The following is a 20,197-nucleotide window of genomic DNA, read 5'->3' as shown; positions in this document are numbered from 1 at the left end:
CTGGGTTCATCGTTGGAGAGGCAGAACCATCACGTTGATTATAGTCAGAGGGCTATCCATCAACCTATAGGGGCCACATACAGCGGCATCTCTGGGGGTTATCGAAGCTCAGAGAGGACCTGTAACCCTGACTTGCCAGATTGGAGGAAGCAATACTCCTGAAAGTCCAGCCTGTCTTCTAAGCTACTGTGACCCATGTCTGCCCAGTTCTGCCCCTTGTCACCTCACTATGGGTCAGAACTCCCAACCATGTAAAAATGTCTCTACTTCAAAAGCCCAGTCTGTGAAACAAGATTCCGTTTTGTTTTTTGTTTTTGTCTTTGTGAGACACTAGTTCAGAGGCTGACTACGGCTGGGAGCAGGAAGTAGCCTTTAGATGTCAGCCTTATCTTTCTGAGCCGGCATGTGTTGTAGAGACAGCACACCTTTCTAGGAAGCCCCTTCTGTTTTTGTTTGTTTGTTTGTTTTTGGTTTTTCGAGACAGGGTTTTTCTGTATAGCCCTGTCTGTCCTGGAACTCACTCTGTAGACCAGGCTGGCCTCGAACTCAGAAATCCACCTGCCTCTGCCTCCCGAGTGCTGGGATTAAAGGCGTGCGCCACCACGCCTGGCTCTAGGCAGCCCCTTCTGATAGCATGGACACTGTGCAGTTCCCCCTCACTGGAGACTGAGGGACTCTGCATTGCCCTTTGGAGGAGTTTTAGACAGTGCTGGGTATTATTGTGCTTCATGGTTCCTGGTGTGCCTCACGCAATGAGCCAGGGTGAACATGACCTTGAATATAGCATTTCATTCCTCCTGACCTTGACACACTTCTCTTGTCACCAGGGTGTGTGTGTAGTGCTGGGGTAGAGGTCTGTGTATGTGCTGTATTCAGACAAGGCAGCTATTCTTGGCCAGGGATGGTTCAGTGACAGGAAGGGACTTTGGGTCGGTGTGTAGGTGGCTATAGATGTTGGCCCCATATCAGAGGTGGTAATGGTGTGGAGTTTCTTCATGAGATGATAAAATGCTCTGACAGAGACCCTACTGGTGACTGTGTGACTCTGTAACTAAACTACAAAGTTAGTCAGTCACACACTGCCAATCAGTTAGGTTTATGTTCTATCACCTACGTCTCAATAAAACTATTAATGTTCAAACAAGCCGACACAGCCAGGGCTGTCGAGTATATGGAGCCCTGAATTCCATCCTTAGCCCTGCATGAGCCAGGTGGTGGCATGTGACAGAAATCCTAATACTCTTGAGGCAGAAGCAAAGGCAGGAGAATCAGGGGTTCAAGATGATTTCCAGCTTCATAGCGAGTTGGAGAACAGCCTAGGCTACACTAGACGCTCTCTCTAAACAAATGAGGCCTACCTATGAGCTGGCTCAGAGAGATGGCTCAAAGGACATTTGTCACTAAGCTTGTTCCCCAGCATCTACATGGTGGAAGGAAAGAACTGACTCCTACAATTTTTTAAGCCTTTTCTCTTTCTTTCTTTCTTTCTTTCTTTCTTTCTTTCTTTCTTTCTTTCTTTCTTTCTTTCTTTCTTTCTTTCTGAGGCAGGGTCTATGACAGGGGTTCTCAACTCCCTACTAATGCTGTGACCCTTTAATACAGTTCCTCGTGTTGTGATGACCCCCAACCATAATATGATTTTTGTGCTACCTTATAACAATAATTTCACTATGTAATGAATTGTCATATAAATATCTATGTTTTCTGGTGGTCTCAGGCTACCCCTGTGACCACCCCCAGGTTGAGAACCGATGCTCTATGTAGCCCTGGCTGGCACGGCACTCACTATGGAGAGCAGGCTGGCCTCAAGCTCACAGAGAGCCTCGTGGTTTGGCCTCCCAGAGTGCTGGGATTAAAGGTGTGTGCCACCATGCTCAACATGGTCCTCTGTCTTTGCATCTCATCCTGTGACATGTGAATACACACACACACACACACACACACAATGTAAGAATAGTTAAAAACACATTCTCCTCCTAATTAGCATTGACTGTCAAGTTGGCATAGCATGGAGCCAACTGAGGAATTGCCTAAGTCAGATTGGCCTTGTGGGCATGTCTTGATTGTTCATTCATTGATATACGATATGAGGGTGGTGTAAGAGGTAGTTCTAGGCTGTATAAGAAGCTATCTAGGGGCCGGGAGAAATGACTCAGCCGTTAAAACTGCTCTTGTAGAGGATGGGAGTCCAGAGCCCAGCACCACAGCAGGCCCCTCACAGCTGATTGTCAGTCCATCCCCAGGAGCTCTGAGCTCTTCTGGCCCCCACTGGCACCTGCACTTACGTGCAGGCACACACACAATTAGATCTTTAAGACATAAGAAGTCTAGCTAAGCCTGAGCCTCTGATTGATCCAGCAGGGTTCCCCATTGTTTCTGACTTTCCCTCAGTGATGGGCTGTAATCATTGTGCATAAATAAACTCTTTTCTTCTGTAAGTTGCTTTTGGTCAATGTGTTTTATGATATCAACACAGATCTAATTAGAGCAGAAATAAATACAAATGTAGTACTTTCTGCCGAAGGTATTTATCATATTAATGTACGGCCCAGACTCATAAGACTCTCTTTCTTTCTTTTTTTTAAAGATTTATTTATTTATTTTATGGATATGAGTACACTGTAGCTGTACAGATGGTTGTGAGCCATCCTGTGGTTGCTGGGAATTGAACTCAGGACCTCTGCTCGTTCTGGCCCCGCTTGCTCCGGACCAAAGATTTATGTATTACTATATGTAAGTTCACTGTAGCTGTCTTCAGACACACCAGAAGAGGGCGTCAGATCTCATTACGGATGGATGTGAGCCACCATGTGGTTGCTGGGATTTGAACTCAGAACCTTTGGAAGAGCAATCAGTGCTCTCAACCACTGAGCTATCTCTCCAGCCTGAGACTCTCTTTCCAGGGTGGGGACGGGAGCCAACTTGGTACCCCCCACAGACATTCATGCCCTCCCCAAATCCATGGGGCACCCACAGACTGATAGCATGTTCTGTTTCCTTTGGGCCCACGGGCATGTCACAGCCTTCTGAATGCTACTATGGTTGTCCCTCCTTCCTCTTGGATGTCTGGAAACCCTTTTTGATGTCCCTGCTGAGCTTGCAGTGCCCACCTTAGCCCCTTGCCAAGTTTGTCTCCCTGGCATTTTATTTAGTGTCTCAGGATCTTGGGCTAATTGGTTATCTCTTTACCTGGAGTTTACCTTGTACCTGGCTTGTTCTTACAACAACTAGATACTAAATAGATGCTCATTAAATTGATTTAAACAGAAACACTTGAACTTAACTGAGGAATCCAAGCCTTTTACCTGGAATGTTTGCCTTCAAACTACTGTTGTTTTTCACTGAGTACCTACTTAATGCCATTTTTTTTTTAATCTCCAAAATACTCAAATGAACCCACTGAGCTAAACCCAAGTTCATGAATTTTCTTTTTCTTTTCTTTCTTTTTGTTTTTTGTTTTTTTTGTTTTTTGAGACAGGGTTTCTCTGTATAGCTAGCTAGTTCATGTGTTTTCTGAACATGGGACTAACATGAAATTAGCACCGTGTTTTCCAAGTTGCCCTCCCAAAGCCAAGACTTGAAAGCCTTAATAGTAATACCCCTTGTGTGTGTGTATGTGTGTGTGTGTGTGTGTGTACCCTGTCCTCATCCCAAATTGGGCGGTATGAGTGATTCTCCTGGTGGCTTCCTTAGTATCGAAGCTAAGGTCCCAATATCGCTGTTGGAACAGCCTGGTCATGAGTGTGCAAGCAGGAGTAAAGAGGACCTGTCACAGTCTTGGCTCTTACTCTGTGTTTGTGCTTCCGTGGTAGGAAAGCCAGATGCCTACAGAATCCCCTAGGGAGTCACCATGAAAAGGCTTACGGTATTAGACCTCCCTAGGTTATCTGCAGACAGCTCTTGGGAAATAGCTGTTCTGGTTACGATCTTATTACTTATGAGCCTGTCTTTCACTTCTTAAATTATAAACCAGCACCTGTCTCTGGCTTGTATTCTTATGGGAGTCTCTAGTATAGAGCCCTGCCCTGCCAGGGGGTGCCTAGGCTAGGGGGGTCTAATGCTTTTGCGTTCTTAACAAGACTGAGGATTCTGAAAGTACCCCCCCGAGGGCCTAGCAGGCAAGAGGAGATGAAAGAAAGGCTGAAAAACATACTGGGTGTGCCCCAGAGAATTTCACAAGACAGTGTCTTCTTGGGGGACACTAGGAGCTAAACATCTGTTGCCTGTACGAGGATGATAACTAGTCCACGAACAGCTTCCTGATGCATCCTGGGAGGTCTTGGCAGAGCCATTCAGGGTCACCGTGCTATCCAGAAATGGCAGCCACTGGCTACGCGTGACTGAGTATATGTACACGTAAGTACCAATGAATGAAATAAAGACGACATTCCTGGTTCATCGGGGCCACATCTGGAGCGCTGCGTAACTGTGTGTCTTTCTCTGCATCCTTTCTGGTCTGCACTGTAGAAGAATCTATGAGATCAAGTCAGGATTGTTGAGGGATGGTGTGTGTGTGTGTGTGTGTGTGTGTGTGTGTGTATGTGTGTAGATGACACAGGGTGTGGCTGAATGGAGAATGATCCAGAGGATGAAAAGAGAACGGAGAACAGGGCCCTGAGGTAAAAGATTTGACAGCGAGCCTGGTGGGAGCTACTCACTAAAGTCAACTCAGGAGCTGGGCTCAGAGCTCCTCCTGCCTCCAGGACTGGAGGTCAACTGAAGAGTCCTTTCTCACCTGAAGGAGAAGCCTGCAAGGTTTGTCTCTTTCAGAGCAGCCATTAAGCTCCTGTAAATCTTGCTCATCCCCTGGGCAGCTGAGAGCTTTATCAGTGACTTGTGATCCTTATGTAAATCCCATCATTCCTTGGACTTTGATGTTCTCTGACTTCAGAGTGCTGGGAAGGACAGAAGGTCCCACGCTGGAGGTGGCTGAACACTGATCATTTTCTCTGTTGCCGTATTTTTCCCCCTTTCTGGTACCTGGTGTACGTCAGCAGTTACAATGTACCGAGAATAAGAGTTACATGGTATGAGGCCCATCAAGGTTTAAATCTTTTTTTCTTCTTCTTCTGTTTAAGCCATGTTCCCAGGGTATGGTGGTGGTGGTGGTAGAGTTTTAGACACATGGAATTTTGACCGTTTGACTAGTTGTTAATAAAGTTAGTAAGAGAGTGGGCTCTTGCTTCCATATGCCACCCATTTTAACCTCTCTCTGATGCACTGCCTTTGAAAGAGGGGACAGAGATAGACCATATGTGACAACTTCTGCCCCTCCTTCTCTTTCTGCTCCTTCCTAAATAACATGGCCACTCAGGTTTTTCCTCTGTACAGCAAGACACCAGGGGCATCTATGATGTTGTTAGTAGGGAGGGGTTTTGGAGAGCAGTGCTTTACCAGTGACTGGCACTCCCCAGAGGCAGACCGCCCTCGGGGACACGCCTCCTCTCCGTTTCAGCAAGATGCTGGCTCAGAGCCTGCCTTCTCAAGCTCCTGCAGTTTTGGCTTTTTTGCTTCACCAAGGGTCTTGCTCTATAGCCCAGATTATTTCAGAATTCTCCATCATCTGCCTGCTTAGCCTTTCTTGTTGGGATTCTGCACAGCTCCTAGTGGGACTTCATGGTGAATGGCTGCTTCCTGGTTTCAGGATGTCCTACCCCATCATCAAATCCTTCACTGCCCACCCAGCCCCCCAACGACCCTTCTTCCCAAGCCCTGTCTGTAAGCTCAACCCCTTATTGCTTGTTTGTGGTCCTGGACAGTTTTCTACCATGATCACTCCTATAGAACCCAGGCCTGGAAGCAACTTTCAATGTGGGCGGCCCAATTGGGCCGCTTGACTCTGGTGAGGTCCCAGCAGCACAGCATGCTTTTCTCTCTAGAAACTGAGTCTACTTGAGTAGACAGAATCAGCGTCAGAGACAGAAAGGCCTAACTGCAAAGATCACTATTTCTCCCAAACAAGACAATCTAGTATCTTCTGACTTGGAGAGCAAAGAAACCAACTTTGCTGCAGTTTTGTTTTGTTTCTCTCTCTCTCTCTCTCTCTCTCTCTCTCTCTCTCTCTCTCTCTNTCTCTCTCTCTCTCTCTCTCTCTCTCTCTCTCTCTCTCTCTCTTCTCGAAGCAAATATGTTCTATTCTGTTTTCCTCTCTCCACACCGGAAACTGTACTCCCGGATTTTTAAATGGTCCTAACAAGCAAGAAAGCTGATTGGCTGGGAGAGAAATCCACACTCCGTCTGTCCGTCCGTCCGTATCCCACTGTGCAGACAAGCAATAGAAGGGCCCTCGGGGGCTCCAGGCGACAGGAGACCGGACTCGCCACGAAGTACTTATTTTCTGTGGCTTTGCTTAGTCCTCAGCAGACAGCATTTTTTTTTATTGAATCTGGCCCCAAAACTGCTGGGATTAGAACTTGTTTGGCTACTCAAAGAGAAGTAAGTGTTCTATGGGGGAAGAAAGGCTGCCCTCTCCTGCCCCCTTCGAGTCTCCTCCCCCCTCCCCCGTTTCCACCACGTGGTTCCTTTCTTTAAACGTTTTCCAGAATTCATTCGTCCTGAGAGAGTCATGTTTTTCTAAAAAGTCTGGTAGGTTGTGTACCGGGTACTGCTCCTCTGCGCTGGAGTTGGTGGTCTGTGGTCTTCCCCGTCACCTCTAGCTGTGCTCGGGGGAAGACCTCTGCTTCATTCTCTTGGCTCCTGGGAAGGCAGAGCTCTTGCTAGCCTGCTGCTTAGCTCCAGGCCTGGGCTTCGCCTGGCAGGGCCAAAATAACTATCAGGCAGAGCTGAACTTTCTGGATAATTCTGTGCAACTCTGAAGAGTTGGTTGTGGAGTACCTCAGGGGTCTCCTCAAACGGCGACCCTCCTGTTTTACACCAATTTTCTGCCCTGGCACATTTTGAAGTCTGCCCCTCTGAGGCTACTCCGAGACCCTGATTCCCACTGTCACCGCGCAGCTAGCAGAGCATCCAGGTTCTGGGTGGTACCCTAGCTCCTGGCTGTGTTCCAGCTCCTTGATTCTGTTCCGGCTCATGTTTGCCTCGCCACTGCTCTCAGGACCCTACCTAGGAGCTCTGCGCACTACCTCCCGTGCTCAATCATCTCAACGCGATGCAAACAGATGGAAGTAGACCAAAGAAGCCCAGAAAGGAGGCGTCTCCCGCAACCCCTCAAGGTCGTTGGAAGAGGGAGAATTAGCCCATCACCAAAGGAGGCCTCTGCCCCTGCTTTGATAGGAGATTCAGGGCCGGGGTTGGGGGCTGGGGTGAGGTGAGGAATCTTGGGATTTTTGACAAGGGTGGAATTGGTGGTGGCCATCAGGTTTACATGACCTTTCAGCTGGAGGGAAGAGAGGAGAGAGAAGAGGAGAGAGAGAGAGAGAGAGAGAACCCTTGTTTCCAAGGAAGCACCCTAATGTGGTGGTACCTCCTCAGATGTGGGATGTGCCTTCAGAGTCCCATGAACCGAACCCTGCTGGGTCAGAGTTGGTAGTTCTGTCCCGGAATGAACCGGGGAAGGGAGCAGCGCTTATCTCTTTAAGGCAGGGGCTGATTGTGGGGCTGTGAATAATGAATGCCCTGGCTCCAGGGCGGGGGGAGGTATGGCTGGGCCCCAAGCCCAGTCTCTAGAGCCCCTTACTCCCTCCCCAGCCTGCCAAATTCCTTAGAGCCCAGTAGATAAGATTAGCTTTCCCACTTCCCAAAGGCCCTGGCCTCCGAGTCTCTTTTTTTTTTCCCCTTTCTTTCCCAGTGCTGGGGACTGAACCCAGGGCCCAGCAACTGTCCTGTCACTAAGGTCACGGAGCTGCGTGCTCAGTAGTCTAGGGCCACAATTCAGATCAAGCCTCCTTTAACTTGGTTACTGTCATGGCTGGCTTTCCAGGACAAGGGTTTTAAGATTCTGGTGGGACTGCCAGGGCAGGTCCCGAAGAAACTCTCCCATTTGGAGATGTCCCCAGGCCTGAATCACTAGCACTATCTAAAGGGCTCTGTCCCACCCACCTCCAGCCCTCTATTACTCTCCATTTTTACAATCCTTTCATTCTAAAGCCAGCATCTGGGTGCCTGCCATGACATGGGATGGGAGAAAGGGAAAGAAAGGGAAGACAGGATAACTGGAGAGGTCTGGTGGCTCCTTCCATCCCTCATTCCCACCGTTGCATCCTGGATCCAGCCACAGGACCAGACTCCTACCCTCTGTCCATCCAGGTCCTCCTGTCCCTACCAGTATCCCTCTACCTTCTGCTAGTTTTGAGGTTTAGCCACCCTATCTGGGTTCTCAGTAGGTTCAGTTTGAGCCAGTGAGCATAGCAGCAAAGGCTGCAAACACCCATGAATGAACGTCCTTCGCAGTGAGCCTGGACGATGGGGCTTCCCTTTCCTGTGAGCAGGACACGGTCAATGCCTGGTGCTTGTGGATCATTCCTGGGGTGGAGTGTGGTGGAGATCCCTGCTTGGCATGTGCAGGGCTCGGGGTAAAGCACTCATCACACACAGAAGGGGGCGGGGAGAGACAAGGGCAGGGTCTCTGACCTGACTTCTAGACCTGCCTGTTGGCTCTGTGACCTTACAATGGTTTCTCATTTCCTGCACTGAAGGACATCAGGTCCCGCCATCTCTTAAGAACCTCACAGACAGAATTAGGGTCAGGCCATTCCAGCAGTCTATCCTGGAAGGGGTGCTGGGAACACCCTGCCCTGAGGCCACCCTACTCCAAGGCTGGATTGGATGACTGTTCGAGCTCCAGACTAAAGTATTGCAGCTCCAACTCCCTTCACAAGGCCTCTCCTTGTTGCCCTAGGCTCTCTTCCGGGACACACCATCTAAAGGCTAGCCCTTCCCCACCTGTCCTGCCTTTACCTTGAACCTCTGGACTCACCCACTTACAATGCAAATGGCTCCAAATTGGGCGATACCATACAGTTGCTGTTCTATACCCTGGTTTAACCCACGGACAGATTTAGGATCTGTCCAGGGAATGAGGTCTCAGGACAGCCATTACCACTGCGGCATTGGGGAGGGGCTCAGTCAGTCACATGCTTTGAACTTCTCCAGCAGAAAGTCAGGAGCCAGCCAGAGTGGGGTCAGGAGTCACCTGAGCCCTTCCTTGTAGGAAGGAGCCCAGTAGGTTTAGCTGGGCTGGCACTTGGGGCTAGCAGTTGAGTGGAGACGAGATGGTGTTTTCTGGAATTGAGAACAAAAGGAAGTGGCTTTGCTCGGCTTCTGGAGGCCTAGCCTGTCCTCTTTCCCTAAGCCACGCTCAGAGCCCTCCCAGCACCTGCATCAATGGCTAGAGGGGCTAAGCCACCTGGTGAACTTTGACAGACACTAGCACCCAAGGCCCACCACACAGATTCTGAAAAAATAGCCTCTAGGGGTAGCCTTAGTCTCAGGGTCTACCCGTGTCTCCAGGTGAGGGTTACCTCTTTCCACACAATCTCCTCTAGGCCCCAAGTGCCCCTGGAAATCTGTGAGCACAGCTGCCTCACCTGACCTCTTCACATTTGACCTCGACCTTGAGCCCACCATGACAGCTCTGCACCGATCCTTGCCCTATTTCCTGCACTAGACAGATTCTCATTTTTCAGGCCTGGCCTGGGAGGTTTTTGGGGCTAAGGCAGATTCCCCTGGCTCTTTTCTTGGCTTCTAGGCTTCTCTTCCCTACACTGCTTCCTCTCTGTTGACCCCGAAGTCTCTTCTGCCCCTTGGCACAAGTTGGGGCCCTAGGGTCTGACTGGAACCTATTGTTAAACTACACTCAGGAGTAGCTATTCGCCAGCAGTAGATCTATCCTATGCCAAAGCACCCGTCCTCTAGGCTCTACTCAGATAGCAGAACTTTTCCAAGGGCCCCACAGATTATCCAGCCCTAAGTCTCTCATCTAGTTTTCTTCACCTTAGAAATGGACACTTTAAGACTGGGTGTGGTGGTGCACACTTTAGATCCTAGCACTTGAGAGGCAGAGGCAAAGGCAGGTTGATGATCTCTGTGCGTTTTAAAGACCAATATGCTTTATATGGAAAGTTCCAAGCCAGCATGGGCTACATCGTGAGACCTTGTCTCAAAAGGGATAGAAATGGGGAGACAGAGAAGTGGAGAGAGGGTGAGACGGAGAGCAAGAAAGAGAGAGAAACAAGGCAGGCAGGCAGGCAGGCAGCCAGACAGATTGACAGACAGACATCACCTGTGGGGTGCATAGGCACCTCTGGTGAACTTCTATCTCGATTCCATCCGCTTTTGTCTCCTTTCTCTATCGTTTCCTGGCTAGACCGCGGTAGCCGTCTCTTGTTGTTTAGAGAAGGTCTACTGTCACCAAGGCTACCCTTGAACTAGATATGAATACTAGGATGATCTTGAACTCCTGATCCTCCGGCCTTCAGCTCTCTCAAATGCTGGAATTAAAGCTGTGTCCTACCCTGCAACCATCTCTTATTGGAATTTCCTGTTTTTCCTGACATCACCCTTAAAGCCTTTAGCCACATGGCAACCAATAGGGAGTTGGACTCCTGGGAGCCTGGATATAGTCTTCTCCGTTGAGCTTGGGACAAAGTCCTGTTTAACAAAGTTGGCCTTTCCTTTATCCCCTACCCCTGTGGGCGTCACCTCCATCCCTCACACCCCCCTCCTCATTCCAGCCATTCAGCCTCCCTAGAGTTCCCCAAAGGGAGTGGGTGGTGGAGTTTCTGTCTCTGACACGTCACACCTACTGTAGAATGCCCCACTCTTTCCTCCCAGAAAACCCCTGTTCACTCCTCCAAACAGCACCAGAGTGTCGCTTTCCCTGGAAAGTCTCTTGATACTTGGGACATGTTTTCCTGTCTTATGGTCCAGAAGATACCTTCCATCTTGGCTTTCGAAGTCACCATGACTCTTGAGAAATTCTTAGTCTTGTAAGAAAACCTTAGGCTGTGCAGATCTCAGAGATAGCGCCACAGCTGGAGTGTTAGCTGGATGGATGGCTCTTCTGGGTGCGGACAGCTTTGATCTGTCGGAGATCTAAGATTTATTTGTATCGGTTTTTAATTGTGTGTGTGTGTGTGTGTGTTGTGCATGTGGATACAGATGCCCATGGAGGCCAGAGGTGTTAGATCCTCTGGATCTGATGTGAGTGCTAGATGCATACTTTTATTATTATTATTATTAATTTTACTTTTTTGTCTTTTGAATCAAGGTTTCTCTGTGTAGCCTTGGCTGTCCTGGAACTCACTCTGTAGACCAGGCTGGCCTCAACTCATAGAGATCTGCCTGCCTCTACCTTCTGAGTGCTGGGACTAAAGGTGTGCACCACCACTGCCTGGCTTGTAATACATTTGCTTAACCACTGAATCATCTCTCTCCAGCCTTGATCGGTCCAAAATTTCAAAATCGCTTCATAATAAAATGCCAGGGAGGTAGAGGAGATGCAGGGTATCCGGGTATCTGGACCCAGATCCAGACCTTGCTGAGACTAGTGACTTGCATTTATACAAACTGAGGATAAATTGGAAGTCTTTTAGTGAGTGTGTATGCTGCCATTTTTCAATAAATCCCTGGCCAGGGGGCGGGGGGGGGGGTCACAGAATCCCAGGGTAAACAACCAAGGGGACTTGTATTTGAAGTCTGCCGGACACAACTATTCTGTGTGGTTGGCAAGAATAGATGAGCAGGAGAAAAGTTCTATAGGAAAGCTGTAGTAATGGGGTGTAATGGGGTGTGGTGGGGGATGGGGTGTGGTGGGGAATGGGGGAGAATGGGGGGGGGGGGGGGGGGGTAGGGGTGTGGTGTGGCGTGTATATGTGGTGCGTGTGTGTGTGTGTGTGTGTGTGTGTGAGAGAGAGAGAGAGAGAGAGAGAGAGAGTCATTTTTTGTGTCTTTGAGTCCTTCCTACACAGAGCCTGGCCCATGGTGGAGCTCAAAACTGCTAGCTGACTGAGAGGATGGTACCCAATGTTTCATGTTACCAGCCTGGTTTCTGGAAAGTTCTGGAAAAGAGGCCTTGGGGGGGGGTGTCAATGGTGACGCCAAACCCCAACAGCACTGGGCAGAAAGGCCTTGAAATGCTTTCCAAGTGGGATAGGGTCACCCAAGCCAGGATAGAACTATGCAGTCTGGCCTGTGAGTGTCTGCGAGCATGTCCCCACTTCTTGGGCCCATGGCTTGCTTCCCACATCCACCTGCTCAGTCTGGGGCCCAACTGGAATCCCCCATCAGAAGGGCCTCCCTCCTCAGGACTCTCTGAAAGGGACTGGCTTTCAAGGCTATCCACTCAAGGCAACTGCAATCTCTCTCTCCCTCCCTCCTCTTCTCCCTCCCTCCCTCTCTCTGTCTCTCTGTGTGCATGTGTAGAAGCAGGGAGACTTGAGGTGAATCTCAGACATCATTTCTTAGGCCATCCACCTGGTTTCCTGAGGTAGGATCTCTTGTGTAGAGCTCACCTAAGCTGGTTGATGTTAGACTGAACAGGAAACCCCGTGGGTCTGCCTGTTTCCACGTTGCCAGATGCTGGGGCTACAGGCCATGCCACCGTTCCTCATGCCAAGGGCTTTGGAGATTGAACTCATGTCTTTAAGCGTGTACAGCAAGCAATTTATCAACCGGGTCATTTTCCCACACTCCTCCTGCCCTCAAACACCTCTTTCATTTGTCCTGGCCTGCTGCTCACCTGGCCCGGATCAAACAGCAGAGTTGATTGGCTGTTACACATTATCAGTGGCTTCCTATGGTGAGTCCAGCTGACTGACTGCCCCGGCCAACCTGTTTTATGTGCCCACCCTTCCCAAGTGACCACCAGTGGCAGATACCCCATGACTTGGTAGATAGATACATGGGTGTTAGGGGCCAAACTTGCAGCCTCAGGCCCAGGACAGAATCCACTTTATATGAATGAATCATTTGAAACTGAAACCTGCCGCCGAGAGGAGACTGGAGCCGGACACACATTGCTTCCTGGCCCTGCAGAGTTGGACAAGACTGTCTCAGGGCCGCAGGCGCCCACTCCCCTCCTCTGTATTTGGAAGGGGCTCCTGGTTCTCTCCTCCTCCTCTCTTGGAAGGGGCTCCTGTCTGCCTTCCCCCTGTTGCTCCCTGAGCTGCCTCCTGTAAAGTGATTGTTCTGTATTTACTTAAACTTCTATTTAAAGAGGAATTCCTCACAGTTACTCAGCCGCGGAGAGCTGAGCTGTTTGGCTCTGTTTATTTAGTTTCTCCTAGTGATTGGCAAAATGTCCTCCGTGGCTTTCAAGAGCAGATATAGACGAATGACCTGCTGGTCATAAAATAAAGTATGATGTTCTATTCCGTCCTCCTGGGAGCTGGCTGGTGAAGGGGACGTGTCTCCCCACCCTGTCCCCTCAACAGGCTAAACCCAGTCATTTTCTGAGCTCCTTCGTGGAGCAGTTCAGTCATTTCTGAATGGCACAAATCACTGGGATGTAAGTGCGTGCATATAGATTGTGCGTATCCTGCATGCATGGCTACTGAACATTTAATTTCCTTGTGTACATGCAGACACCCACACCCACACACAGCCTCACAAACAGCAAGGGGCAGACAGACAGACATGAACGGAGGAGGCCAGGACTAATACATCTATTTTTTTTTTTCTTCAAGAACCATTTAATTGATACTTGGCATTTAGCCCAGTAGTGAAGCTAAAATAGCCGGTTATTTATGTAGAAATAAGTCGCAAGATGCTGCCCTCTCTCCTGCTCCATCCACCCCCACATAATGACCTCACAGATCCCAGAACTTGCAGGGAAAACCCTGCTCTGACCCACCCAGAGGGAAGAGTTGGTGATGATATATTTGCCAAGCTGTGCCCAGTGGTTGGACTCTGATGGTTGTTGATTTGATGGTGGGGAGTGGTCCTCGGTATGCACTCCGGCTAAGACCAATGAGTTTAACAGTACTCAAGATTCGGAGATAATTGTCTTGCTTCCTCCTGGGTAGTTCTACCTACCTCTCTGCTCTCTCAGATCCTTTCTCTGTACCTGTCCCGCCATCGAATCCTCTAAAACTGTCCTCTCGTGAGGCCTAAGCCTACACACCATTTTCTCTGTTTTAGGAGTCTTCCACAGCTAACCCTGAGTCCCATCCCCTATATGGGGAGCCCCCCTTCCCTTGAATCTCCCACCACTTCCCAAGGGATTTTCTTTTTCATATCACACAACATGAGAGTTTGCTCTAATGGACCATCCCTCAGAGGGCTGGGCCCTGTGGTAGCCTCATGTCACCTGTCCAGAGTGGGGGCCAGTGTGGGACAGATGGTGACAACACATGCTCCTTGCCTGCTGCTACTCAGCCCTGATGTGGCAGCTCTCGGGAGCCTGTGGGTGTGGACTATGGCCCTTCCTGGAGCCCCAACTGCTAGACCAGGGTGTAGATGCAAGGGTTGGAGAAGCCATCAGACCTGCAGGCACAAGATCTGGTCATAGCTGCTGTGACTCAGTGAGTGAGCAGAGAGAATGACTGTGGCTTGCTAAGGAGCAGGTGACAGACCCCATTGATTCCATTCTTTGAGAGTTATGGGTACTACCTCTCCGAGTCTCTGCCTATGCTTCAGTGTGTGCCCTACTATCATGAGAGGCCAAGGATGATGCTTATGTATCAGACAGTATGTGACCAGGAAACCACGTCTATTCATTTTGTGTTGTTTGGACATGGTTTGACTATGTAGCCCTGGATGGCCTGGAACTCACTACGATGAACAAGCTAACTTTGAACTTGCTATGATCTTTCTGCCTCTGTCTTTCAAGTGGTTGGGTCACCATGCCCCACACCTGACTTCCTATTTCATCTGTCTATCTATCTATAATCTATCTGTCTGTCTGTCTATCTATCTAACCATCCATCCATCCATCTATCTATCATTTGTTTATCTGTCTGTCTGTCTGCCTGCCTGTCTCCATCTGTCATCTATCTATCTATCTATCTATCTATCTATCTATCTATCTATCTATCTATTTATCTACCTATCATCATTTGTCTGTCTATGTATCTATCATTTGTCTGTATCTATCTATCATCTATCTATTGTGGTTTTGAGACAGGGTCTAGCACTATAGCCTTGCAAAGCCTGGAATCCAGCACCTCACTCACTGGCTTTGTGCTTGCTTAAGCAGCCATGGGCAATTGCAGCAGGTGGATCCTATTTTCACGGAGCTTAGAGTTTAGTTTAAATGTCCTGAACCTTAGGTATGTAAGAACGGTGAGGTTGGAGTGAGGGCCTTGTTAATAGATGCCTCGTTCCAATCCTAGAGTTTTGATTCAGTGGGCATCTGGAATAGGAGTGGAGAATTTGCTGCTCAAAAAAAAAAAAAAAAGAAATTCTGAGTGGCCCAGCACTCCAGAAATGGAGGCAGAGGCAGAGAGACGGGTGGATGGATCTCCGTGAGTTCGAGGCCAGCCAAAGTACTTAAATGAGACCTTGTCTCAAAAATCAAATAACACAAAACAGAAATTCCCTAAATCATTTTGGGGTTTGTGGTGACATCTGTAACTCTAGTACTAGGGGATCTCATGACCTCTTTTGACCTTTGTGGGCCCTAGGCATTGTATGTGGCATGCAGGCAAAATACCCATACTCATAATAGCAAACAAACACATAAGTAAATAGTTCTGAGAGTAGAGTCTCCTCAGTGGCAGAGTGAAGGCCCCGAGTGCCCCCCCCCCCCATTCTGTAGACAAAGTTCCCAATGGAGGCCATGCTGTTCCTCTCTAAGGCATGGGTTTGAAGACTACTGATCGAGCACATTCCTTCAGGGAGAGGCCTGATGACAGCCAGTCTGCCAAAGAATCAGGGAGCTAGAGACTTCTGTGTCCCCTGGGTCTCATTTCTGGAGGAAGGTAGGATTGGTAGGGACTCTGAGCACCTACAAAAAGGCCTCCAGAAAATTCTGGAAGCTGTCTTGGTGGGCCTTGCTGGAGGAGGCCTCAAGGCCCATCTTGGCTGTGGCCTCTGGCTCTGGGCACCACCCCACCCCCACAGCAGACACTGTGGCCAGGAGGGCGGCCTGAGCAGGGAGGGCCGAGGCCAGCGAGACCTGGGAGACTCCACTGCCCACGACACCTACAGTTTTAGAATCTGGAGAGCGCGGATGCCTCTCCTTGCTAAGCAACTCAGCGAAACAAACAGCTCGCTGCAGGGCTGTCTTTTTTGAAGCTGACTTTGTTGTTGGGGTGGGGAGATGTGTGTATAGATAAGCTTCTCAAAGTAATGACATCACAAGAATCATAAAAATGCCACTGCGGGTTCTATGTCTCTCTCCTTTGAGGCATGCTCTTTTCGGTAAGCAGGGGTCAACTCCCCTACTGTCAGACCCAGGGGCTGGGCAGACACAGGGAAGGAAGGGCTTGGCTACAGATGAGAGGCACTGCCTGACGCCTCAGGGCCATGGGACAAGTCACCTTATACTCTAGGGCCTCAGTTTCTGCATCTCATACAGGAGTCAAGTAAAGTGGGGTTTTTTTTGGAGGGAGGGGGTTGATTTTTCAAGACAGGGTTTCTCTGTGTAGCCCTGGCTGTCCTGGAACTCACTTTGTAGACCAGGCTGGCCTAGAACTCAGAAATCCGCCTGCCTCTGCCTCCCAAGTGCTGGGATTAAAGGCGTGTGCCACCACGCCCGGCAAGTGGTTCTGTTTTTGTTTTTTTAAATGATTTCTTTTTATTTTACATGCATTGGTATTTTGCCTGTGTGTGTCAGATCCCCTGGAGCTGGAGTTACACACAGTTGTGAGCTGCTATGTGGGGCACTGGGAATTGAACCCTGGTCCTCTGGAAGAGCAGTCAGTGCTCTTAACTTCTGAGCTATCTCTCCAGCCCCCCAAACTGGTTTTTAAGGTTCCTGTATATTCACAATTCTAGAAAGGAAGCCAACATTAAGTGGAGATTTGGCCTATGGAGTTTTCCTTGCAAGGTAGTTATGGTGTGCCAGGCTGACGTGGAGACTTGTAAGCACTATTTTCCATTTGGCAGGATAACAAGTCAAGAGTTACTCCAGTGTGGGGCAAAGCACGCCTTTGATCCCAGCATTCTGGATGCAGAGGCAGGCTGGTCTCTGTGCGTTCAAGGGCAGTATGGTTTATCTATCTAGCTCTAGGCCAGCCAGGGTTACATAATATCTTTTTTTTTAAAAAATCATTAAAATATATTTATCATCACTCTATTATGAGATGTATGTGCATGAATGTGGTCATGTACACGCCATGGTGCGTGTAGATGTTTGTGAAGTCAGTTCTCTGTGTCCCGCTTTATGTGGGTTCCTGGAAGCTAATGAAGGTTGCTATGAGACAAGGTCCTTTACTGCCCGAACCGTCTTAATGGCCCTTAAAGGATTTTTTTTTTAAAGATTTATTTATTTGTTTATTTTTATTTTATGGATATGAGTACATCTGTAGCTCTACAGATGGTTGTGAGCTTTCATGTGGTTGCTGGGAATTGAACTCAGGACCTCTGTGTGCTCCTGCCCAAAGATTTATTTATGTATTATACATAAGTACACTGTAGCTGTCTTCAGACACACCAGAAGTGGGCGTCAGATCTCATTATGGATGGTTGTGAATCATCATGTGGTTGCTGGGATTTGAACTCAGGACCTTTGGAAGAGCAGTCAGTGCTCTTAACCGCTGAGCCGCTGAGCCAGCGCTCTAGCCCGATTTTTTTTTTTTTTAAATTTAATTTTTGAGGCTGGAGAGATGGCTCAGCAGTTAAGAGCACTGCTCTTCCCCAGGACCCGAGTTCAATTCCCATTAGCCACCTGTAACTCTAGCTCCAAAGCCTTTGGACTCTTTATGCATCTGCACTCATGTGCGTTTACATAAACACATACGGACAATCAAAAATAATACAAACAAAATAAAACTGAATGTTTGTTCAAGCTGTCTATGTAGTAAGTTCAGGCCAGTCAGGGCTACACAGTAAAGCCCTGTTTCAAAAAGAAAAAAAAAATCTTTGTATTGTGTGGCTTTTGAGATGGGGTCTCTCTATTATGTGGCTCTGACTGCTCAGGAACTTGACAAAGACAGCCTCGAACTCACAGAGATCCACCTGCCTCTGTCTCCTTAGGTCTGGGACTAAAGGTGGTCGCCACCATGCCCAGTCCATGAGTGGAACTCTGTAAAAGAAATAAAACAGCTGACCATGATGATACACTCTTATAATCTTAGTACTTCAGAGATAGGAATTTTGAGTTGAGATCAGCCTGGGCTACATAGTGAGACCCTGGATCAAACAAACAAAATCCAAACAGCAAGCCCGGTGTGGTGGTGTTCACCTTGAATTCCAGCACTCTGGAGACAGAGGCAACCGGATAGCTAGGTGTTCAAGGCTAGCCTAGTCTACATACCATCAAAAATCATCATTGTCGTTGTCATCATCATCATCAAAGAACATCCCCAACCTTAAAAAAAAAACGAAAAAAGAACAAAATGTAGGGGTCATGGACTAGCAGGTTATGTGTGTGTGTGTGTGTGTGTGTGTGTGTGCACGCAAGTGTGCATGTATATGCTCTCTAGCATACACAGCTGCCCAGAGCAAACATTAATTTCTGCAGACTCTTGAGACTGTCACAGGCTTGACTTGGCAATGCAAACCTGAGTGTTTCTGTCACCCATCCTGCCCTGGCTTATGTTTTGGCCTTGACACTGTGTTGCCAGGCAACCATCTATCCTATAGGAATTCACACTCACTCTTCTAGGCAGACACATTTAATTTCAGACCCGGAGTGCTTGGTGACGTGGGGTGTCACCAGCCTGTACCCTCACAGAAATAGCCCCGAGCACGGAGTCAAAAGTAGCCGGGGCAACTGGTCCCCCCCCATTTGATCTTATCCCCTAAAATAGCTTGGTCCTGTTCATGGAGCTGCTGAGTGGGTCTGTGGGAGACTGGCTGGGCTCATGGCTTCTCTCCTGTGGGCTTCTTGCCTTTCTGTGGCCAGAGCCAGAGACATCTGAAGTGACTCAGGGCTCTGAAACATGATGTAACAAGCCTGGCTTCCAGGCGGGGGTGGGGGTGGGGTGGAGGTGGGGGGGGAACTGTGTGTGATAGTCTTGGAATTCCAGGCGGGCCCCTTAGGGCCCCTCACTAGCTCTTGACCAAGATCAGGTGCAGCCAAGAGCTGGGCTCCCAAGTCAGGGTGAATGGGGTGGGAGGGGCAGGCAGGGGAGGACATGCTAGCCCTAGACCAGAGCTCCCACTGACTGTGAGCCCATGGGGGACACACAAATGTCCTGCTTTCGGAGGCAGCTGTTCCTAACTATGCCTCTGTGCTGTTCCCGGTCACATTGCTTTAGAATGAAGGTTCTGGCTAGCTGTGACTCTCCTTTAATCTCAGTACTTAGGAGGTTGAAGCAGGAGGATGTCTATGAATTCAAGGGCAGCCTGGTCTACACAATGAATTCCAAGCCAGTGAGAGAGCTTGTCTCACACCACACACCCCTACCATCTATCACTGTCACCTGGGGAGAAGGGGAGTAAGGAAAGAAAAAAAGGCAGGCAGGCTGGCTGACTTAGTTGTTCTGTGTGATAGTGGGATGTGTAGACAGGGCCCAGACAAGTTCTCCTGGACAATATACCCTCTGTGAGCAGCGTTGTCTTTTTGCTCTGCTTACTGGCAGCCATCTCTGGGGTCCCAGAGCCCTCTGGGTTCTCACCTCTCTTTTTCTAGAAGCTTTTTATGACAGGAGCCACGTTCCTTGCCTTCCAAGACACTTCGCCAAACACCGGCTCTTAACAGTAAGGTCACTGTGGGCCCCGTGTGGGTGCTTACAGGCGGGGCCCTGGGGCACAGAGGAGAGCACAGAGCCTGGGCAGGCAGTGCCTCGGTGGGATGAGCTGCATGTGATGGCTGGGTGTTGGGTTTGGGCAATGCAATAAAGTCAGTGTGTGTCACTCTGAAAATAGAGCAGAAGCTCACGAGATGACAGGCTTGCTACTGAAATTCTGTTATAATTCATTCTCTAGTCAGAATTTTTTAAATGCATTTAAAATTGTGGTAAGAAATATACAATACAGGATTAAACTCTGTAACTCTTGAGCATACAGTTCAGCAGTGGGAGTAGTAACTGTATTCAAAGTGTGTCCTGGATTCTGCCTCTGGTTTCCATGGTGTCAGCATCCGGAGCCATCTCACATAGGTGCAATCATACAGGGATCCTGGTCCCTGGCAGGGAGGTCCTGGGTTAACCCAGGGTCTCTGGGATGCTTGCAAGCCTTCACTGCAGAGCTA

This window comes from Mus caroli, chromosome 18, assembly GCF_900094665.2.
Source record: "Mus caroli chromosome 18, CAROLI_EIJ_v1.1, whole genome shotgun sequence".
Classification (NCBI taxonomy): Eukaryota; Metazoa; Chordata; class Mammalia; order Rodentia; family Muridae; genus Mus; species Mus caroli.
The sequence above is the reverse complement of the archived record's forward strand: the minus strand, read 5'-3'. Positions refer to the sequence as shown.